Source organism: Setaria italica, chromosome IV (assembly GCF_000263155.2).
Source record: "Setaria italica strain Yugu1 chromosome IV, Setaria_italica_v2.0, whole genome shotgun sequence".
NCBI classification, from domain to species: Eukaryota; Viridiplantae; Streptophyta; class Magnoliopsida; order Poales; family Poaceae; genus Setaria; species Setaria italica.
Window position 1 is genome coordinate 20,873,454 of NC_028453.1, and position 11,612 is coordinate 20,885,065.

At 42.9% G+C, this 11,612-nt stretch overlaps 1 long non-coding RNA gene across 1 annotated transcript; it reads right to left on the reverse strand.

Moving 5' to 3' along the window:
* Window positions 1-3,075: 3,075 nt before the first annotated feature.
* On the reverse strand, window positions 3,076-10,263 carry LOC111257139. The gene is made up of 2 exons (XR_002677550.1): window positions 9,696-10,263; window positions 3,076-4,471 (listed from the first exon to the last, which is right to left on the reverse strand). It is a non-coding gene; the product is annotated as an uncharacterized LOC111257139 (long non-coding RNA).
* Between the last annotated feature and the right edge of the window lie 1,349 nt (window positions 10,264-11,612).

The following is an 11,612-nucleotide window of genomic DNA, read 5'->3' on the forward strand; positions in this document are numbered from 1 at the left end:
ATGAGCGTGGTGCTTGGGTGCGTTGGGATCCATTGAATATGACTGTGCCCCATGGTTTGAGAGGTAGGCGATAGGTAGTGACATCCCTGTCTCTCCCTTGTAGTCCCCCACGTTCGGGTGTGGTGTAGGAGTTCTGAAAGATACGTTGCCTTGACAGACTAGGGCTAGGTATTCTCCCCATAATGCTATATGCATAGACTTAGCTCTGATCATGTGCTCGTATGACCTTTGCTAGTTTAGATAGATGCCACTAGGACATCTTGCATGCCTTGCTCCCACTAACCTTAGGCTTATTCTTTTATATTCTTTATTCTTGAGATTGGTTTGTGTGTGTGTCGTGACATTACCCTCATATATTTATCATGGCTTTGTGGCAGAACTACCCAGTTTAACCTGGCTAAAGTGTACTCAAATTTACCTCACACTCGAATGGACACTTTAATCGAACTAAAATGGTAGTCCGTCGGGTTTCGCTCAATAAAACAACTTGCCTCGGATCGAAACAAAGCATCCTCGCACGAAGATGAGTCCAGAGACTGCAACAATCCAAATACATTATTATAGGTCCCACATTAAGTTGTTATAGACCAATTTTTCAAATGCATAAAGATAGAGTTTTAGAGTTCGAAAGCAGCAGAAATAAAGCGGAAGTCTAACATCGATACAGTAATACCATGGTGAAGCCTGCCATGATATGAAACACCACAATCCTCACCGATCGAGGATGGGTCCCACACAACAGTCCAACCCAGAGGGAGTTGAGACGGCCAAGATACACTAGCAACCAAGCAAACAACAACACCTGAAAAAGATAGCCAAAAGTAAGGCTAAGTATACTAATACTCAACAAGGCTTACCCGTCAGGTGGTAACTACTCCAACAACTCCTAGACATGCAAGGCTTTTTGGTTGAGGGGTTTGTTTCGCCAAAAGCATCTAAAGTAGGTCCTTACTTTCAAATTTTAGCATCAGGCTCTAGTTGATCAACCATTCTAGGTAAGCACCTATTCTAAGAAAGCATGTAATCAAGCAATTTAGATCAAGCATTAGTATTATTCATCATCCTTTGTTCCACTTCATACTTAGTGCAGCATAGTGATCAAGCAGTCTTAAACTGTGAGAGGCAGATGATTTGAATTAAGATTTTAAACCTTGTAAGGTGAACCTAACCCCACGACATCTGCATACCATGATTGGTCCACTTCACTTGTCAGCCATCCCCATCAATCCCCAGGCACATATCAGGCCAGCTTCCCTTGGCGTACAATGCCCCATGGTCTTGAACGACGCTGTACCATGACTGCACTTGTACCCACATGCTGTAGCAGGGGAAACTCTGTTCCAGAGGTAGTGGGGCAGCACGCCTCGGTTCAATTAGATACTAGGCTTCCCTATCCTATACTAGGTATGAGATTAATACTTTCAAACACTTGACCACGAACGCCAACACATTATGACCTTAGCAGCTTTCTTCTAGACAGACGGGGCAATCCACCAATTCAGAACCAATTGCCCGGTCCCGCCCTATGGCGGAACTGTTAGGTTACGAGGTAGGCTACACTAGCGCAAATCAAAATTTCTACCGCGTAAAACCAGGAAGAACTGCCGTATAAGGATCATGGGATTACCACTCGATGCACTACTGGTGCGGAAGATGTAGATTTGCGTCGATGTAGTGAAGATGATCAACGTAGTCGTACGTAGTCGATCAATGTAGTCGTACATAGTCGATCACGTCAACGTCCAGCAGCTCCTCAGCAGCTCGTGCACGTGCAGCAAGATCGCCCTTGTGCCGCAGCTCGTCGTCGGCTCGTCGTGGCTCGTCGGCGGCTCATGCAAGTGCTGCAGGCGCAACACCTCCAAGGTATCCACACGTGCAGGGAGGAAGCATCGCAAGCCGGACTGCTAGATCCACGAGTTGCAACAGGCAAGGGCGTGGGAGGCGCGGCAGATGTGTTTCGCCAAAAGGTGTCAACCCTAGGGCACCCCCACCTCTCTATTTATAGAGGTTCCTAACGGGCCTCTGGGTCCGAGGCCCATTAGTACTTCTAAACCTAATCCAACTCGGATCATATCCGAATTGGGCTTCCAGCCCCTTAAGTGTGTGACCCTATGGGTTCGGATACGTATAGACATGGCCCGAGTACTCCTACTCGGCCCAATAGTCGGCAGCGGCCTCTAGCAAGACGTGCCAACTCCTATACGCACACGAAGATCATATCAGACGAACCATCACAACATAATATATATGCTATTCCCTTTGCCTCACGATATTTGGTCTAGCTTCAAGCCGACCGCTCTTTCTCGATCCTGTGATTCGGAATCCCTTTGTAGGTTAACTCTTAACCGTACGTAGCATGGCCATGCATTTTCGGATCCGATCACTCGAGGGGCCCAGAGATATCACTCTCAATCAGAGAGGGGCAAATCCCATCTTGATTGACCATGTCTCATAGCATGCTTCTTGACAAACCCGAAAGCTACCTTTATAACTACCCTGTTACGGCGTAGCGTTTGATAGCCCCTAAGTAGGTCGATCCACATCTAGAATACATGCGACAATCTCAGGTCTAAGGACAAAGCGTATATGTTGTTTAAAGAGAGAACTACTTCTCGTGTTAGGTCAGTCCTAGCACATGTCTCCACATGTGTCCATATTATTAGTTCAACATCTCCATGTCCATGACTTGTGAAACATAGTCATCAACTAATACATGTGCTAGTCTAATATTCATGTGTGTCCTCACATGAACTCCGACTAGGGACAACTTTAGAATAACCATACAAGTAAAGAGTTTCACATACAATTCACATAATTGCAAATCAATTCAAGTAGCCTTTAATGGATATTCAATGAACACAATATACAAATCATGGATACAAATGGAATATCATCATCTCTATGATTGCCTCTAGGGCATACCTCCAACAGGAACTGCCTAAATTAACATGGCTAATGTGCACTTAAGTCAACTAACACGCGATCATGCACCTTAAACAAGTCAACTTAGTCGTTTGTTGGATTTCATCCGATAAACCACATATACAGGATCGAGAAGCATTGCTCACACGAAGGTGACTGGTTACAGAGATTACAACATTCCCATCTCATTAACATAGTTCAACAATTATTACATTAGAGTTTTGCGAAATTCAGACATAGTTTGCAAGATTAAAAACAACAAAAAGTAAAACATGCGGAAGCTAAACGTCGGTACATGATATCATGACGAAGCCGATCATGACATCAGTGACCCCTGTCCTCGCCGTCCGAGGAAGGATCCCACTTGACCGTCCAACCTGGAGGGAGCTGGGTAGGCCAAGTGACGCTAGCAGCCAAACTATTGACATTGCCTGAAAGGTTATGCCACAAGCAAGGCTGAGCAACTAATACTCAGCAAGACTGACCTAATAGTGGTTGCTAAACCACTAACCTCTAGACATGTAAGTTCTTTGGCTGTGGGTTTGTTTTTGCCAAAAGTGACTAGTGTTGATCCTTACTTTCAATATTTTAGCTCAGGTTCTAAGTTCATTAACCAGCCTAAATTAGCAACTTATACTAAGCAAACATAGTTTTCAAAAAAATTAATGACAAGCATCAAGTTTAATATCATCATCATGTTCCATTTTTTACTCAGTGCAGCATAGCGATCAAGTAGTCCCAAACTGTGAGAGGCAGGCGATTCGAATCGAGTTTATTAACCATGCATGGCGAACCTAATCCCACGACATCCGCGCAGCACAACAAGTCACTTCACTTGTTAGCCGTCCCCATCGATTCCCAGCTACGTGTTGGGTCCACTTCCCTTGGTACAAGGCCCCACAGTCTCGGCCTCTATCATAGTGTGACTGCACCTGTCACCACATGATGCACCAGGGGAAAACTCAGTTTCCAAAGATAGTGGAACGAAACTCTCACGTCCTGGTTCAATCAGGTACTAGGCTTCCCCATCCCATACTATGTATGAAATTAGTACTTTTAACCACTTGATCACGAACACCCTCACTTTTCAACCTTAGTCCATTTTAAGTAGATACACGGGCAAACCAACAAGTACCGAACAATAAGCCCAGCCCCGTCCATCGTCCTTATGGTTATAATATAAGTAAAGCAATCAACTCCTATAGCTCGTGAGTGACAGACAATCACTCGTCTTTTACCGAGTCCTATTTAAGCATTGCATCTCTCGTCTTAACATACTAGTGTTCAGATTAAAGGTACTAAGTTTCATGCACCTATGGTTTCAAGCCACTCCTAGAAACGTATATGCACAATCATAAGCATCAACACATTGAATAAGTTTGAATATAGGTATTCATGCACTGGGGCTTATCTTCAGGTTCAGAGAAAGTTAGTAGGTCTTCGGGGTCTTGATCTGGCTCGGGCTCAGCTCCCACGTGATGTAGCTCTGCGGTATGTTCCTCTTTCGGCGTGGGGTGGAGCTCGTAGGTTCCGTCGGCGATATTAACTTCTACATGATATGCATATGCAGGTAGTTCAATTTTCCATGCTTTCACATGCAGGATGCAAAACATGAATTATTGTTGAAGTGAAAATTGCATTTCGACCACATTCATGTAAATAAGGTTCTAAACTTTCATTATCTTCATAAAGTAAGGTGTGTTGTGGTATAAAACTCTGGGTTGACTTTGATGGTGATTGTGTACACATATATTGTGTGAGTTAAGTTTGTTATCCTTAGATTGGGAAGTTATCCTATTTCTGAATGTTTTTCTATACGTCTTCCAATTTACCATTTTAACCTTACTATTACTTAATGTTTTCTTTTATTCCTTTAAACTGGTTCATATTCCAAATTTTGTTTCCATATACAAACAGAAACATATGACACTGAGAATTTAGCAGTAACTCAACCATATTATCACTAAGTTATTGTAAAAATTTGGGATCCATTGGACTAGTACAAAAACAATTAAAATGGTTTCATTACCCTAAGGTAGCATGTACTTAACCATTTTCATCTCAAAATCTACAATGATTCTGAGTGTGAAACTTTAGCAGTGGGTTGAATGTGTGTGACAGAGACTTTGGTGAATTTTTCATGATTTTTAGTGAGGGACATCTATTTTCCACATATATCCCCTATTTATCTTTCCATAAAAAGGAAAGTGTGTCTCATTAAGTTTCATCCAGGGTTTTATATTTTCCCTAAGATCCATATATAAAAACTGAACTACTCCAAGTGGATTCACATTTTTCTCTACTCTAGATTAATCTCTAGGAAAAAGATAAATTTAACCATAGATTTCAAAGATAGAAGTTAAATTGTGATTTAAAGTTCCAAACTAGGCTGCAAAGTATTTTCCTAAGGTTCTTCTCATTGCAACAAACATTTTAGAGATGGTTTTGTTATTTTTACATTTTTTGTGATTTAATATGATTTAAATGGTCTAAACAAGAAATAAATCATAAGTAAAACATTTCTACAGTAACAGTGGTTTCACATTTTTCTGATTTTTCTACATTTATCTGTGCTTTTCCAAATTCAGTTCATTTAAAACCATTTAAATAAAACAAAGCTGTGGCAGTTTTACAGATAGGCCCTAGGAATTTTCAAACATTCACAGATCTACCCTTGGGTTCTACAACTAGGCCCCTGCAACTTCTAAAACTCCTCAAATAGGTCCCTATGGTGTGCACGGCGGCGGGCGGATGAAATCCTGGCGATCTAGGGTTTAATCGGCGGGAACAGAGGGCTGGTCGTGTGCACGTGCTCACCTGGAGCAGGTCTGGTGAATGCTGCGACGGCGGAGAGGGCTCGTCGGTGAAGAATGGCGGTGGGGACAAAAACACAGGCGACGGCGGAGGATTCTGGCGTCCCAGCGCCAGCGAGGCTTCCGGCGGCCAACGGAGGGTGTGGGAGGCTTCGCGTGGCTGCAGCGTAGCTAGCGGAGGTGGCGTCAAGCAACAGCGGAGTAGAGCTTCGACAGAGCTTGCACGTGGTTCGGGTGCGGCACAGCAGTTCAAGCACGCAATTGCGCCTTTTATAGCGCCGGGGGAGGGTAGTGAGGTGGCGCGGAGCCTGTGGGCACGAAGGGTGTGGTAGGCAGGCATTGGGGAGCCACTAGCTGCCAGCTAATTGGCGGTGGATGCCATTATTGAGGCAGAGCAAGGCTGCAGGGCAAAGGGAGCTTCGGCATTGGATGGGCAAGATATGGGTGTGTGAAATCAGCCTTTTCGGGTGAGGTTATAGGCAGAGACGACCTGCGAGTTGTCATTGTCAGGGCGTGGGTTGGCGAGCGGAGCTCAGCCAGTTGAAGCGGGCAGCATGGTGTGCGTGCTGCTGCGAAATAGGCATGCGGTTGGGCGGAGAAGATTCCATGGCGTGCGTATTGGCCGGCTCGGGCTCCCGTTCTGTCCCATCGCATCGGCGATAGGGCAGTGGTGGCTCGCCGGTGGTGCATGGCCACGCGGTGGCATCGTGCGCAGGCACGCGCTGGGCGCGCTCTAGCGTGCATGTGCTGCGCAGGGCCGGGTAAGAGGGCCGGGGTTTTAGGGAGGTTTTATTTGAAATTTTTAAACTGAACTTGAATTTTTTCCTTCCTAAGATTTGTTTTCCTTATGTCAAGGTTTAAACTTTACAAAAGGTTCAAGTTCAAAATCGAACTAGAATTTGATTTGTGAAGCTCCAAAGTTTGAGGGAACGCCTGATTTTCAGATTTAGGCAAAAATCAGTAGTTTGGCTGTTTTCAGGGTTTTTGCTGATTTGAGCTTACATTTTGAAGGGTTTATGATTTGAATTTGGTCAAAGTGTAATTGAAAAAGTTGTTGTGTCAACTGAGGACTCCAACTTCTATAAAGGATTTGACTTAGGTTCATACACAAATTTGGGAGAAACAAGGCTGTCAAGTGGAGGTTTTTCACTGTTTTCAGCACAAGAGTTTTAAGGTGAGTTTGAGATGCTACTAATTTTGATTCTAGTTTTTGAACCTCTTCCTCTCCAAATCAAACAAAGTTCTAATAAGGAAAGTTGTTAGAAATGTAAAACTCTACAGCTTTTAGTTTGGCAAAATTTTAAGTTTCTATACAAAATTTCATGTTTTGATATAACCCCAATTTGAGATTTTGAGGGAAAATTTGACCTTTCACTTGCTAGATTAGTGTCTAAGCAACTTATTTGAGCTTAACTAAGTTTAGTTTAACTAGAGTTATTATAGCCTACCACCCTTAAAAGGAATTTTGCCCCAAGATTCGAGTGAAGAAAGACTAGTGTGGTTTGTGCAACGTACCTCCCTGATCAAAAAGAAAACCTCGGAAGTTAGCGTTGAGGTACTCCTCTGTTTCCCATGTCGCTTCATCTTCCATATGATTACTCCACTAAATTTTGAACATTCTCACCACTTGTTTTTGAGTGTGTCTTGCCTTCTTGTCGAGGATTTTAACAGGATACTCCACGTAAGATAAATCAAGTTCGATTTCCGATTCCTTAAGTGCAAGAATTTCTGTCGGAACTCAAACACACTTCTTGAATTGCGAGACATGGAAAATGTCATGTATCACTGCAAGCTTCTCAGGGAGTTTAATCCGATACGCTACAGGTCCACAAATTTCCACAACCTCATATGGACCAATATAGCGGGGAGCTAGCTTTCCTTTAATTCTGAAATGCTGTACACCCTTAGTCGGGGACACTCGGAGGTATACATGATTGCCAACCTCGAACTATATAAGCCTTCTGCTTTTGTCGAAATAGTTCTTTTGTCGGGATTGAGCAGCTTTAAGGTTTTCTAGCATAATCCTCACCTTCTCTTCCGCTTCAGTCACCAAGTCGGGTCCATAAACTGTTCTTTCTCCTGCCTGGGACCAACTTAGCAGAGTTCGACACCTACGACCATACAAGGCTTCAAAAGGTGCCATCTTCAAGCTAGCTTGGTAGCTATTGTTGTAAGAGAACTCTGCCAAAGGCAAACATTTCTCCCAGTTCTTGTCATAGTGGATGACACAAGCGCGTAGCATATCTTCCACTATTTGATTGACCCTCTTAGTTTGTCCATCTATCTGAGGGTGATATGTTGAGCTACGAATCAGCTTAGTGCTAAGCGAAGACTGTAATTGTTCTACACGAGATGCATATGTAAGATTTCAATTACAAGCTTTTATGAGTAGGTTGCATTTCATTAACGTTGTGAAAGCTTAGGGTGCATTTTTTGGACCACATTTACTTAGACAAGGTTATAACCATTTCTTTTCTTGCAAAGTAAGGTGTGATGTGATTTAAAACTCGGAGTTGACTTTGATTGTGATTGTGTACACACATAAGATTTTAATAGCTTAGAAATCACAAAAGAAAGGTGGGGTCATTTTAGTGTTGCTTGGCATTCATTTGGAAAGTTATCCTATTTCTGAATGTTTTTCTGTACCTTACTGCATTTACCATTTTGCCCTTCTCACTAACTAATTGTTGTTATTCATTTTTCTTGGATTAACTTCCATTATTGTTTCTAGTAGCTTCTGATAAGATATGGTTCTTAAAATTTTACAAAGGCTTCCTAATCACATTAGTGAGCTACTGCAAAAATTTTGGGATGCATGGAGCTTCTAAAAAATTAACTAAAATGAAAACAGTACCCTATGGCAGATTATAGGGATCTATTTTTAACTCAAGCTATACAGAGAGCCTAGCCTTGATATTTTTACAGCGGGTTATACTAGTGTCACAGAAACTTCTCTGATTTTTCCAAGATTTATGGTGAAGGACATCTATCTTCCATATTTTTCTATGATTTAATCTTGTACAAAAAGACAAGCATGCTTCACCTAGTTTCATCGAGTGACTATTATTTTTTTCTAGCAAGTATGTTTCCTATTGGATCCACCAAAAGTGGTTTCACATTTTTCTCTGCCATATGAGAAAGTAAGATGTCACCCTAGGTTTCAAGGTTAAATCCAAAATAGTAGGTACAACAAGGATTCTACTAACACAAGTTATACATCCGAAACATGCAGGTTACAAGGAAGCTAACAAAAGTGGTTTTACAATTCATAGTGCACTATATGATTTATAAAGCATTTAATGGTCTTTAGACAAAATAGAATATAGCACAAAACACATGACAGCAATATGCACATACTCAGTTTTGAAGTAAACTAGACTTCACAAGGAAACCAACAAAATAAGAATCATAATTTTACCATTTTTCTACTAGTTTCTATGCATTTTCAAAGTCGTCAACGATTTAAAACTAGCCATTTTAAAACCAGTCCGAAACTATTTGGAAGCTACCCCCTGGAAAACATTTTCCCCTCATGGATCTGCCCTTCCTTAACGTTCTACCCTCTGCGTTTTGCTATCTAGATCCTGGAAACAATCCCACCTCAAACATAAACCTGTGACTTTATGGATAACCCCCTAAATTTTTTTCCCAAAAGCAATCAGGTCCAACCTTTCTTCTACCTCCAGAAAGATTCACATACTCACACAGAACCGCACTGGCTTGGCTGGCACATGGACTAGAGCCAGTAGCGGCAGGAGGAAAAGCAGCGGGCGGCAGGGGAGGTAGCAGGGAAGCTCAGCAAGGGTAGTGGCCTCGCTAGGAGGAACCAACACTGGGGAAAACAGGGGCGGCGCTAGAGCTCCAGGAGGATGCGGCGCATGCCAGCGACATCATCTGGAACGCATGTGGAAACTAGGCTAACAAGATGAACGAGCGAGAGCATGATCACCAGGGGCTTACCGCGGTTCCATTTGAGCCATTAGTTGACGACGAGGAGGGCCGGGGCATGGGGCGCCACGGCGAGGCATGGGCGGCAGCGGGTGAAGTTCAAGAAGTTGGGGGAAACTCCGATTCCGGCCGATAGGGTGGACGGCGAGCGACGAGGAGGGGCTGAGGGTGGAGCTGAGGGAGTGGCACATCTTTGGGCAAGAGGAATCGAATGGAGAGGGCTGGAGTTGGGAGGAATCGAGCTAGCGACGCGAAGAGCTTAGGAGCTCGGTTCACTGGTAATGGAGGATTGGGAGTGGGAGTTCGTTCTGGAGGGGTTGGTGCTCGTGTTTTATAGGCGGGGTGGGGCGAGGATAAGAACGGGCGAGACGACAAGGATGACATGGTGATAGTGCTCGGCATTGGTGGTGAGGGGCGGTGCCAGAGGTGTTGCCCCGGGTGGCAGCCATGCCCGTTCAATGGAGCGGCTGCCCAACCAGGGGTGACGGGAGGTGTGGGAGAGAGAGGGGGAGGGCATGTGGGAGGATGCTCGGGTGGCCTATGGGTGGAGGAGGAGCCCTACAGGGGCTGGGAGGGCCAACCGGCGATCTTCGGGTGTGGTGTTGGCCATCTATCGTGAGAGCACAGGAGGCAGGAGGAAGATGAGTCTGGCGAGTGGGCCTGTGAATTTTTCAGCCATTAAACATTGCTCCCTTAAACGACCTAGCTACAGGTGTCCAAAAATTCCCCAAAAATACTCGTTGGAAAGATAAAATCACGAAGAACACAATGCAATAAGAATCAACTCAAAAGCTGTTATGGTTTGCACACAATCAACAAAACAATACAGCTAAAATTGAATTTTAAAAGACTTTTTGGCGCAAGCAAATAGCTCTGAAAAATTTGGTAAAAATATTTAAAATCACTAAAGTGTATCTAGTATTTGAATAAAATAATAGAAGGCAAAGTTGTATAAACTAAATTGGGGTTGCTTCACAAATTTGGGTTTTCCAACAATAAATAATCAATTTCTTGGCACTTAAACAATTTCTGGCCACAAATTTCATTTATGCACCAAGGGATGTTCATGATGCTCAAAAATACACAAACATTCTTATGATGCATGTCGTGCAAAGGTGTCGTGTTTAACATGTATTTTCTCACCAAGTTCTGACTTTGTGCTTGCATTTCCAAAAACAAAAGTTGGAGTTCAAGGTGTGGGCTATAACCTTTATAAAGGCTGACATATGAGGAAGTTGATGGATTTAGAATTTGGATAGTGAGATCTTTGGTACAACATCAGCCAAAGCTGTTTTTGAATTGGATTTTGAAATTTGACCAAACTTCATCTCGATTTTGGAACACTCTCTACATAGAATCAGAGGAAGTACTATGAGTGGAATGCGTTCCATTTGAAAAGCGCTACCACTTGTATATTGGTCAAAATTTAAGTTCTTATATAAAATTTGTTTTTATTTGCTTCACAAGTGATTATCAACAGAAAAGAGTTTTAACACTTGGTCAAAATTGGAGGTGTTTTTGGATCTTAACTCTTAGCAACTTAGAGTTAGCTCTAATTTATTCCTTAATCAATTTTATGATTATTTGTTTTAGCCTCCTAATTACTAGGGCTATCACAGCTTACCCCCCTTAAAAGGAATTTCGTCCCGAGATTCGGGGATTAGATGAAAGATGGAAAGGAGGGATTGCAAGGAATTTAGAAACAAAACCCCTGACATCTTATCATTAATTGGATCCAACCATGGAGTTTTTCTCAGCAGTCTTGTACCAATTGATAGGATTTCGGAGGTCATCATATAGAGTGTTCACATGTGGCTCAAGTTAGAAAGGTTTAGCGAGGAGAAAAGATCGATTACCAAAAAGGATCGGGGTTGGAAATACTTGAGGAGAACACATGCATAGAGTGTTGAGACTGATAAAGATGGCATC